The 12418-nt window shown below is 43.5% G+C and overlaps 1 pseudogene; it reads left to right on the top strand.

Annotated features, from left to right (window-relative positions):
• Positions 1 to 3969: 3969 nt before the first annotated feature.
• On the top strand, positions 3970 to 4935 carry LOC101655456 (annotated as a pseudogene).
• Positions 4936 to 12418: the final 7483 nt, after the last annotated feature.

The following is a 12418-nucleotide window of genomic DNA, read 5'->3' as shown; positions in this document are numbered from 1 at the left end:
CCACATTTTGCCAAGAGCAGTGGATTACCCAAGTATAATTTGCAGTTTCACTTGTATTCTATTCTGTGATGAGAAGTTTTTAAATAATTTAATTAACAATTGGATTGACAAGAGAAATGTACCTATGGAATGTATTTCTTATTTTTTGATCACCCTGTTGGAATAGGGAAGCATTTAACTTTGTAAACTGGAGCAGAATATGTTATTTTCAGGGATATTAACTACAAATTCGAGCAAACTAAGGTGCTAAATATCATCTGTGGAACTACATAGGCATTAAGCCTCCAGAAAACTCCCCCTATTTAAATTAGGGATGGGAGGAAAGTGGTCACTAAACAGAATGCGTGGGAGAGAGGAATTGGAAGTTCAAAGGCATGGATCTGACGTGGCATAAATAAACGTTGTCAGTAGATCCCCCCTATTATGTAGGCTGGACCTGATCTGGTTTCCAAATGTATTTTTGGTTTGTACTGTTTGATTTGGTTTTTGTTTATCCATATTAGAGTACATCTGAGATGTTATGTCAATGGAGGTCACCCTCTTGAAGCTATAGTGTATGCTTTTCCGTTTGTCAGTACATGAAACACAAGATTGATGAACCAATAGGGACAGCAAGGGTTTTGGGGGTGGGAGGTGGGCACAGTGCGGTGGGGGGAGGGGAGTGATAAAAGGGAGACCATGTCAAGGAGTCCGTGTAGAAAAAGAATGGTTGGAAACTGATTGTGGTCGCAATTGTACAATTCTACTTAATGTGATTGAAATATGGAATGATATATGTAATAAATCCCAACTAGTAAATATATGTATGCATATATATATACATAAATTTTCATACAGTCTGGGAAACCCATAAGGGCAGTTCTACTCTGTCCTATAAGGTTGCCATGAGTTAGCATTGACTCGATGGCAGTGAGTTTGTTGGGAAAGCTTTTGTTTGGCTGCACAATCCCGTCTGCTTATTACATCCCTTATGGCTGTTCCTCCTAGGGCTATTGAGACTACACAGTAATGTTTCAGACATCAGGTGTTGGTCTCCTCTCTTCCTGGAACCCAAAGATCATCTACCCTTTTGGTCTCTCTCTTGCCAGCGGTTCCCAGTTCCCTGCCACAAGCCCTGTTGTCTGGAGTCCTATTTCCTTCTGTCTACAAATCCAGTAATTTCTCCTACAATCTTGAATTTTAGGTTACAAAACTCAACTTAAACGAAACTTGGAGACTGTTTCTGCTTTCCGTCCTACTGTGTGACTTCCCTGAGGCAGGGGGCACAGAGCTAACTATCTGCCTGAGCAGAAAGGAAGGTGATGGGACATAGGGACATAGCTTAGTGCATCTAAAGATTATCTGACCATACCATTATCTGCTTAGCATGCACAGTAGAAGTGACATTCTAAGCCTTTATCCTCAGGAGTTCATCTTCTTTAAAATAGTTTTTAAAAGAGATACAAAGATTGTTGTCGGCACCTTGAACTATTTACAGGCTTTTCTCTTTTTTGTCATTGGGGTTTTTTTGTCGTTGTTTTTTTCTTCTGTCGATTTCTTTGCTGTCTTGTTTGGGATTTTTTTGTGCATTTTATTATCTCTGCAGGTCTATCTAGATAAGATAGGCAGGATAAACAATCTGGAGGAGAAAACAACAGGACCGCTGGTTCCAGGGAGACATGGGGGATGGGGTGGTGTTAACCAACCCAGGGACAAGAGAACAACAAGTGATCCAAAATCAGTGGCAAGGAGGGTGTAAGAGTGAGTGGTAGGGCTTGATCAAGGGCAATGTAACAGAGAGGAATTACTAAAACCCAAATGAAGACTGAATATGATGGTGGGACAAGAGGAAAGTAAAAGGAAATAGAGGAAAGAACTAGGAGGCAAAGGGTATTTATAGAGTTCTAAATATAGGCATGTACATATGTAAATATATTTATATATGATGATGGAGAAATCGATCTATGTGTATATATTTATAAGTTTAGTGTTAAGGTAGCAGATGGACATTGGCCCTCTACGCAAGTACTCCCTCAATGCAAAAATACTTTGTTCTATTAAACTGGCATTCCATAATGCACACCTTCCTGACACGATCACTGAAGACAAAGTGGGTGCATAAGCAAATGTGGCGAAGAAAGCTGATGGTGCCCGGCTATCAAAAGATATAGTGTCTGGGGTCTTAAAGGTTTGAAGGTAAACAAGTGGCCATCTAGCTCAGAATCAACAAAGCCCACATGGAAGAAGCACACCAGCCTGTGTGATCACGAGGTGTCAAAGGGATCAGTTATCAGGCATCAAAGAACAAAAAGTCATATCATTGTGAATGAGGGGGAGTGCAGATTGGAGACTCAAAGCCCATCTGTAGGCAACTAGACAGACATCCCCTTACAGAAGGGTCGCAGGGAGGAGACGAGCCCGTCAGGGTTCAGGGTAGCAACGATGAAACATACAACTTTCCTTTAGTTCCTACATGCTTTCTCCCCCCACCCCACTACCATGACCCCAATTCTACCTTAAAATCCAGTTAGTCAAGAGGATGTACACTGGTACAGATAGGAACTGGGAACACAGGGAATCCAGGACAGATGATCCTTCAAGACCAGTGGTGAGAGTCGTGATACTGGGAGGGTGGAAGGAAGGTGAGGTAGAAAGGGGGAACAGATCACAAGGATCTACATATAACCTCCTCCCTGGGGGACAGACAACAGAAAAGTGGATGAAGGAAGATATCAGACAGTGTAAACAGATAAAATAATAATGATTTATAAATTATCAAAGGTTCATGAGGAAGGCAGGAGTGGGGAGGGAGGAGGAAAATGAGGAGTTAATACCAAGGGCTCAAGTAGAAAGCAAATGTTTTGAGAATGATGACAACAAATGTACAAATGTGCTTGACCCAATGGATGGATGTATGGATTGTAGTGAGGTGTACAAGCCCCCAATAAAATGATTTTTTTAAAAAAAGAGTGCTGTAGGAAAATGAATGATTCCAAAGATGACCATTTCATAATCCCAGGGCCCTGAGAACATTTGCCTTGCGTGACAAGAGAATTAAGGTTGAATTATCCAACATTTAAAGTTGCATTATCGCTTATCCAGCAATAGTTTAAATTTTTCTATCCAGCGATCTATGCACAAATGCCAAGGTAGAAGGTAAGTAATGCTGACTGTGATGGTTCTGGTTATGTGTTAACTTGGCTGGGCAATGATTCACATTAGTTTGACAGTTATATAATATAATCATCTTCCGTTTTGTGATCTGATGTGACTATCCTCTATCTCCACATAGCAATAAATTTTGCATAGCAACCTGAGTTTTGGAGCCTAATCATGCTGATAAGTGAGGAGTGGGTATAGTGAATTTTCTGAGACAAATGTTAATAATGTTTCTGTTGTACGCTAACTTGATTTTGACTCATCGTGACCCTGTTATGACAGGAGAACTGCTTCATGAGTTTTTTCCAGGATGCCTTAGTGGCATCCTATTAGACAAGCCTTGGACTGTGTACTGCAAGGTTGTCAGCTCAAACCCACAAACCATTCTGCGGGAGAAAGATGAGGCTATCTACTCACATAAAGATTTATAGCTCCATGATAGTACCCGGCTATTAAAAGATACAGTGTCTGGAGTCTTAAAGGCTTGAAGATACGCAAGCAGCCATCTAGCTGAGAAGCAACAAAGTCCACATGGAAGAAGCACACCAGCCTGTGTGATCATGAGGTGTTGATGGAATCAGGTATCAGAATCAAAGACCCAGAACAAAAAAATCATACCATTGTGAATGAGGAGGAGTGTGGAGTGAAGACCCAAAGCCCATCTAGAGGAAACTGGACATCCCCTTACAGAAGGGTCACAAGGGAGATAAGGCAGTCTGGTGCAGTATAACACCAACAAAACAAACCACTGTCCTCTAGTGCTTTAATAGTTCCTCCTCCCCGCACTATCATGATCCCAATTCTACCTTACAAATCCAGTTAGACCAGAGCATGCACATGGGTACAGATAAGAACTGCAAACAAGCAAATGCTGGCTCTGCCACCTGCCAGCCGAGCAGGTGCCTGGAGGTGAGGACGGGATCCCCCGCCGTGGCGCCGCTACTGCCGGCCCTCAGGACTGGCCGTCGCTCGCCCCCGCCGCCGCCCCCGATTTTACGTGTGAAACTATGTGGAAACCTGAAATATTACCTATTACCCCTTTATAGTACAGTGGTGCCATCTGATGAAATAACGATTAGTTATCGATGTGGCCTTCCTTTGATAACACTTAATTTACCGTCCAGAAAAGAGCGGCAGACGGCAGCAAGATACCAGCTTCAACCTTAATGGGAGTTTTGCTAATGAATGATTTTCAACTTGCCATCAATACAATAACGTGCAACGCGCATTGCCCCAAGCAAGAAGCCCTGAGTAGCGAGCACGCTGCCAAGAGGACACCGTGAAGTCAATGGTTCACAGACTGTTTACAGCCATGCACCTTGATGAGTATCAGCAAAGGAAAGAGACGCATTTGCTGGAGAACAATGACCACCTGAAGAAGCAGCTGCAGCCCCAAACAGCTGAAAGCTCAAACGCAAGGTCGTTCTGAAGCCAGAATCAGCAAGCTCCTGTGGTCTGGGTTAGCGCTGCTGTCCGCTCAGGGTGGGGGCCTGGCCTGGTTCACCTGGTGGGTGTACTCCTGGGACATCATGGAACCTGTTACATACTTCATCACATTTGCAAATTCCATGGTCTTTTTTGCATACTTTGTAGTCACTCAACAGGATTACACTTACTCAGCTGTTAGTGGTAGGCAATTTCTTCACTACTTCTATCAGAAATCAAAGCAAGAACATTTTGATGCGGAGCAAAAACAAGCTAAAAGACGACCTCAATCAGGCAAAAACAGCCCCGAAACGTCTGCGACGGAGTCTCTATTTCCGATTGCCAGTGGAGCAGCCTGGTGACAAGGACTGACCTTCCATTGTAAATGTCATTTTCCAAATGTACCTTAGAAACTGGAAGTTTTTGAGTCCCATAGTTCATTTCAATTAGACTGTTACAGTATCTTTTACTTAATAAAAAGTTTCTTATGATAAAAAAAAAGAGCTGGAAACACAGGGAATCCAAAACAGATATACCCCTCAGGACCAATATTGAGAGTAGAGATACCAAGAAGGTAATGGTGAAGGTGTGGGGAGAAAGGGGGAACCAATCATAATGATCTACATATAACCCCCTCCCAGGGGGACAGACAAAAGCATAATGGGGGAAGGGAGACATCAGTCAGTGTAAGACATGAAAAAATAATAATTTACAAATTATCAAGAGTTCAGAGGGAGGGAGGGAGGGTAAAAATGAGGAGCTGATACCAAGGACTCAAGTAGAAAGCAAATGTTTTGAGAATGATGAGGGCAACAAATACACAAATGTGCTTGACACAATGGATGTATATATGGATTGTGATAAGAATTGTAAGCGCCCCCAATAAAATGATATTAAAAAAATGATGAGGGCAACAAATGTACAAATGTGCTTGACACAATGGATGGATGGATGGATTGTGATAAGAGTCATATGCGCTCCCAATAACATGATTTTTAAAAAAGATTTATAGCTCCAGAAACCCTCTATAGGCTCACTAGAGGTCAGTGGCAGTGGACTTGGACCCTTTCACCAGACGGTCACCAAGCCCTTTCTGCCAAGGAGGGGCGCTAATGGGCTCAGACCTTTCCGTAGCAGCCAACCCCTTCACCGTTGTAACACCAGGACTCCATAATGTGACTAATCACCAAACCCAACTCCAACTGTTGCCAGTGAGTTCTTTCACAGAGTTTCTGAGATTGTAAATTTGTATGAGAACCGACAGCAAGTCTCCTCTTGCTTCCTGGGAGCAGCTGGTAGCCCGAATCGCTGACCCTGTGGTTAGCAGCCGAAGCTGAACCCACAACAGGACCTGGGGGTCTCAGATGTCAATGATGAGGGTCCTTTCAAGGTAGAAACGGGAGGCAGGAGGGACAGAGAAAAAGGCAGAGTGAAAATAAAAGAGGAAAAAAGCTTGAAAAAATCTTGGCCTGAGGTGGCTGGCTTTGAAGAAGGTGAAAGAGGGCCACAGGCCAACAAAGGTGGGCTGCCCGAAGAAGCTGGAAAGGGTAAGGAAAAGGGCTTTTCCCCAGGGCCCGCAGAAAGAGGAAGCAGCCCTGCCGGTAAGTTGATGCTAGCCCATTCTGAGTCACTTTGAACTGACAAAAGACAGCATAGTAAAGTAATACACTTACATTGTCCACGTCATTAAAGCTTCGTGGCAGTTTGTTACAGCGACTGTAGAAAATGAACACCTGGGATATTGGGGAAAGCTTGCCATCTGTTGTAGTTACATAACCGCTTGTCAATTTCAGGCTTAAGCGTGTAGGGGTGGAGTCTAGGCTGTCAATCAGGATATAGCCAATGAGATCTCTGAGTGGGCATGGCCTACTCCTGGGAATTCTGGGAACTATGGAATTTCCTCCTTGGAGGCAGAGACACTTCTCTCAATTGGCACTCTCCCGGGGAGACACTACAGCTGACAAGACACATGGAACTATGCTCATGCCCTGAGCTGGAGAAGCCACATGGACCTTCCCTGATGCAACCAGACCTCTGAAGCTGGAGAAGCCACATAGAGACCCCTGCCAGCACTGAGATGCTTACAGCGTCACTGGATCCTCAAGACTTCCTACCCACTGACCTGTGATCATTCAGCATCTCTGCATGTGTTTTGTGAGTCTGAAGAGGGCTTTGTAGATTGGTATCAGACATATGGGCTAATATCAGACTTATGGGCTTGGACTGGACTGGGTTGGGATGCTTTCTTAATGTACAAATTACCCTTTATATAAAACTCTGTCTTATACACATATGAGTGTCTATGGATCTGTTTCTCTCGTCTTCCCAGAATAACACACTGTCGAATTGACTGAGTAGAGTGACACATCGGGTTCCTCGGGTTGTCATCCTTAGGACAGCAAGCTGCCACCGCTTTCTCCCTCAGGGCTGCGGGTGAGTTAGAACTGCCAGCTGTTTGATCAGCAGCCACAGGGGCCGAGACAGGGCACTCCCCGGGCTCCGCATCTCAGCTTCATCTCTGCGCTGGTTTCCCACTCGGGCGGTTTCAGTTCCTCTTCTGGAAAATAATAAAGTAGGAAGTGAGTCCCGGCTCCTCTAAGAGTTAGTAAACGTTACGTGAGATGTAATGGAGCCCTGTTACTCAAAAAATTCATTTTCGAAGACTTCATTCAAAGTGCATTTACGCTCCAAAAATACCGATGATTTGAGAGTGGGAACAGAATGATTCCGCTATTTCTCATCCGCCAGAAATGAAGTGAGTTTTTGTCACTGAGCCTCAGAAGCAAACATAATTTTTGTTACAACTTTGGAGTGAATACCTCTACAAGATGTTAAGATCTTTAATCACTAGAACTGGAGCATAGTCATTCGCTTCCCCAAAGTTTGTTTGTTCTTTCAAGCTATAGCTATTTCTTTCAAAGCTCACCTAATTTGTTTATCATATAACGTTTATTTTAGTTTCTAACCTCGCTGATTTTTAAACCTGCATTAGAGCAGGTGACTTCTTTTCTTAAAGAAAACAGTATTTTTTTCAACTAGTATTTCAATAGAAAGAATTTAAAACAGAGACCCGTTACAAACGTATTGAAAGGACTAGAAAAGGGAAGGATACATTTCCAAAGGCTCGTAACTGTGGGACAGCCTTGGGTAAGTACTCAGCTGCTAACCTAAAGATCAGCAGTTCAAACCCACCAGCCAAGGGGCAATCTGCTTCCTTACAGATGGCAACCTTAGAAACCATGTGGGGGAGTTCTATAGGGCAAGAGTGGAGAATATACGGCCCTCATATACACATACAAGGCACATGAAATCATCACAATTGGCTAGTATCATCCACCTCCCCAAAGAGAAGCAGTTCCGGCCATCACAGTACGGGTGAGTTCATTGAATGTTTGACAGAATACAGCAGGCTATTTTGAAGTTGATCATTTTACATGGCCCACACAGGATGCTATAAAGATCCAAATGGGCCCTGTCAGAAAAAGGTTCCCACCCTGCTATAGGGTCACTATACCTTGGAATCAACTGGACAACAATGAATGGGTTCGTAAATGCAGGAAGCCACCATCCTCCCTAGGCCTGGAAGGGTAAATGGGAAATGGTGACACTCAGACCTTACAGTTTCTGGTTGGTGAACCACACTGCCTTAGCAGGAAACCAAGAGTCCACCCACTAGACGCTGCTGCCGTGTCACTGCCTGAGGACAAAGCAAACACCCCTTAGATGCGAGGATGACAAGATGGCCTCAAGAACTTCAGATGTATCATCAGGACAAACCCAGCTTGGGAAAGGGCACCATGCTTTTAAAGTCGAGGGCTAATGACCAGGAGGAAGACCCTCCATGAGATAGATTGACAACATAGTGGCTGCAATAACGGACTCAAAGCTAACAACCATTGTGAGAATGGCAGAGGATTGGGCAGGGATTTGTTCTGTTGTTCAACCAACCCGATGGCACCAAACATCAAACTCTCCTCACGTCGCACCTTCCACTCGTGCCTAGCAGCAGAAACCACCCGAAATACAGATGACAAGGCTGGCTAGGAAATACCTCTGGGTGGCATGCTTCCTGCTCCAGCAGAGGGCAGGGGGTGAGGCTAGAAGACAACAGAACCTATCTGGTGATGCCTAACACCATAGAAAATACGGCAGGTTTGTAATTAGAAAGGTATATTTTTGTGCACGTGCTTCAATAAAAAAATTTTTAAACAGGGCTAATTCTCAAGAGCTATCTCCTCAATACACAGTGAATGATGCTTTCTTGGAAACAAGTATTATTCGAGTCTATTTGACACGTACTCTCACCAGAACCCGATAAAAACTGCCATCCAGTTGGTTCCGACTCACAGCACAACCCTCTCTAGAGTTTCTGAAACTGTTCGATCTTTACGGGAGCAGACAGCCTCATCTTTCTCCCAAGGAATAGCTGGTGGGTTTGAACCACTGAACTTGCAATTAGTGGTCTAGTGCTTAGCACCAGGGCTCCTGCATGGACTATAAATCAGATCCAAATTGGGAGGATAAAAATTTCAGCATCACTGGTAAGTGACATGGGTTTTTTGGATTAATTCAAGGTAAATAATCTTTCTCTTAAATCAGTAGTTCCTAAACATGGACAATATGTTAGCCTGGGTAGACTAGAGAAACAAATTCATAGACACTCATATGTGTATAGGAAAGAGCTTTATATAGAATAATTAAAAATTAAGAAAACATCCCATCCCAGTCCAGATCAAGTCTGTAAGTCCGATATTAGCCCATATGTCCAGTACCAGTCTGTAAATTCCTCTTCAGACTCACATAACACATGCAACCATGCCAAGTGCAGGAAGATCACAGGCCAGTGGGTGGAAAGGCTTATGGATCCAGTGGTGGTGGAAGCATCTTAGCACTGGCAGGGGTCTCCACGTTGCGCCTACAGCTCCAAGGCTCTGGCTCCATCAGCATAGCTCCATGTGACTTGTCAACAGGAGTGTCTGGCAGGGAGTGAGTGTGTCCTGCCTCCAGGGAGCTATTTAGCCCTGTAGTGTCTCCAAAGGAGGTCATCAAGCTGCAACCTGATTGACAAGCTAAACGCCACCCCTTCACTCTTGCTAGGCTCAGGTTGGCACCAGATTATGTGACTACCACAGACGAGAAATTTTGAGATGGGGCCAAGAATGCAAGGGCAACGTGGGGGCATGGCACGTTGTCTTGGTTGTGGCTGCTGTCACATCAGCCCTGACACATTGTGGTTCCAGATGTTATAAGGGTAGAACTGCCCAGTATGCAGGCCTCCCAGGCTGTAATCCCGAAGGAAGCAGTTTGCCAGGCCTTTCTTCCACAGAATTACTGGATGAGTTCCAACCGCCAACCTTCAGGTCAACAACCGATCACAAACCTGCATATGACTCCCAAACTTGTTGCACAGGGTCTAGGAATTACAAATATGTTGCAACAAAATAAGAGACCTTATATGTTGCAACAAAATAAGAGACACAGCAAGTAAAAATGAATAGAACGGAAAGGGATATAGACAAATCCAGACTTTCACTCAGACATGTCAGCATTCCTCTTATATTAATCAGTATAACAAGTAAAGAGGAACTCTGGTGGTGTAGTGGGTCTGCAATTCAAAGCCATTAGCTGCTCCTCAGAAGAAAGATGAGGCTTTCTACTCCCGTAAAGTGTTAGTCTCAGACAGTTCTACCCTCTTGATAGGGTTGTTGAGTCAGAATGGAGTTGGTAGCAGTGAGTTTTTGTTTCGTTTTATAATAAGTAAAAAGAAAACCAGTGAAGATTTAGAGCAACTGAACACTATTCGACTGCCTTGACCTAAGTGACACTTAGACTGTAAAACAACAACAACAAAACACACTGCCGTCGAGTCAATGCTGACTCAGTGACCCCTGTGGGTTTCTGAGACTGTAACTATTTTATGGGAATAGAAAACCCCGTCTTTCTCCCTCAGAGCTTCTGGTGGTTTCAGACAGGATTTCAGCCCAACTTGTAACCACCACACCACCAGGGCTTCTTAATTGACACGTCTAGAATACTTCAATCAATGACAGGCACATTCATGTTCTCACAAATGTGGCAGCTCCTTCACCAAAAATATATCCTATTCTGGATCATCAAATTAAACAAATCCTATACTGAGTATGAGAGTCGTGGAATTACTCTATGTTTTCTGAAGAGTCCTGGTGGCATAGTGAATTCCTCTTTGGGCTGCAAATCATAAGGTCAGCTGTTCAAACCCACCTGTCGCTCCTCAGCAGCAAAATGAGCCTTTCTGCTCTGAAACCCACACGGGCGCTTCTGCTCTGTCCTCTCAAGTCACTATTGAGTCAGAATGGACTTGTTGGCAGTGAGTTCTGAGTATATGTTCCATGTGATGAATAATAAAATTAAGCTAGAAATCAGTAACTGAGAGATAATAGAAAATACCCCCCAAAATAGAAATTAAACCACTCCTCCCTAAAGAAAAAATAATAATAATGTGTCAAAGAGGAAGTCACAAGGAAAATTATAAAATGCTTGCATTGAATGAAAATTAAAAGACAGCATATCCAAATTTGTGGGCTGCAGTCTTTAGAGGAAAAGAAGAGCCACCAACAAAGGACATTAGCTTCCACCTTAAGAAACTCAAGAGGAGCCCTGGTGGGGGAGTGGTTGTGCATTGGACTCTGATCCACATGGTTGGCAGCTCAAAACCAACAGCAGCTCCTCTGGAGTAAGACTGGGCTTTCTACTCCTGTAAACAGTCTTGGAAACCCACAGAGGGCAACTATGAGTCAGCACTGACTTGATGGCAGTGAGTTTGCCTTGGGTTAAGAAACCAGGAAGAGAAATGTAAAACCCAAAGCAAAATGAGACACTAAGTGTAAGAGCATAAATCAATCAAATTGAAAACAGAAAACAATGGGGGGGGGGGCGAAAACACATCGAAAACCCACTACCGTACTTGGAAATGTCAATAAAGTTAATAGTCTTCTGCCCAGACTGACAAAGAAGAGATGGCATAAACTACCATATTAGGAATGAAAAGGAGGACATTAAACTCTAAGGCCATTAAAAGAAAAAAATAAAGAGAGAATATTACAAACAATCTTACCTCACAAATTTTAAAAGTTAGGCACAATAACAAATAGCTCCAAAGGCACAATGACCCAAGAATAGAAAACAGGAATAATCTACCTTCAAAAACACCTGAATTTAGAGTTAAGAATATGCCAACAACAACAGCAAAAATATCCAGGCACACATGGTCTCACTGACAGTTGTGTTGTTCAGGGCTGTTGAGTTGATTCCAACTCATAGGAAGACCAGAGACAGGATGACAGAATGCAGGGCGGTGTTCTGTGCTGCATCCGAGAGCACAAGGGGGACGTTAGTGAGGACCGATTGTCCTCATATTAATTTCTTAACGTTGATGTGGTTCCTGATATTTTCTATAAATGGATGTTTGGCATGAGAGTATGTTTTCCTTCTTGACCAAAATAAAAAGTAGTTAAGACAGCATATTAAAGGACCAAAGTAAAAAAACCAAATTCACAGCCAGTGAGCCGATGCCAACTTACAGTGAACCCTATAAACCAGGGCAGACACATGGAAGAAGCAGACCAGCCTGCGTGATCATGAGGTGCTGAAGGGATCAGTTATCAGACATCAAGGAACAAAAAATCATATCATTGTGTGCTCACCTCCCCGATACGATCGCTGCAAATGGGTATATAAGCAAATGTGGTGAAGAAAGCTGATGGTGCCCTGCTATCAAAAGGTATAATGTCTGGGGTCTTAAAGGCTTGAAGGTAAACAAGCGGCCATCTAACTCAGAAGCAACAAAGCCCACATGGAAGAAGCACACCAGCCTGTG

The sequence above is a fragment of the Echinops telfairi genome, unplaced genomic scaffold, assembly GCF_000313985.2.
Source record: "Echinops telfairi isolate 266 unplaced genomic scaffold, ASM31398v2 ScPeMD7_4225;HRSCAF=4972, whole genome shotgun sequence".
NCBI lineage: Eukaryota > Metazoa > Chordata > Mammalia > Afrosoricida > Tenrecidae > Echinops > Echinops telfairi.
Note: the sequence above shows the minus strand (reverse complement) of the source record. Positions and strands in the feature narration are given on the sequence as shown.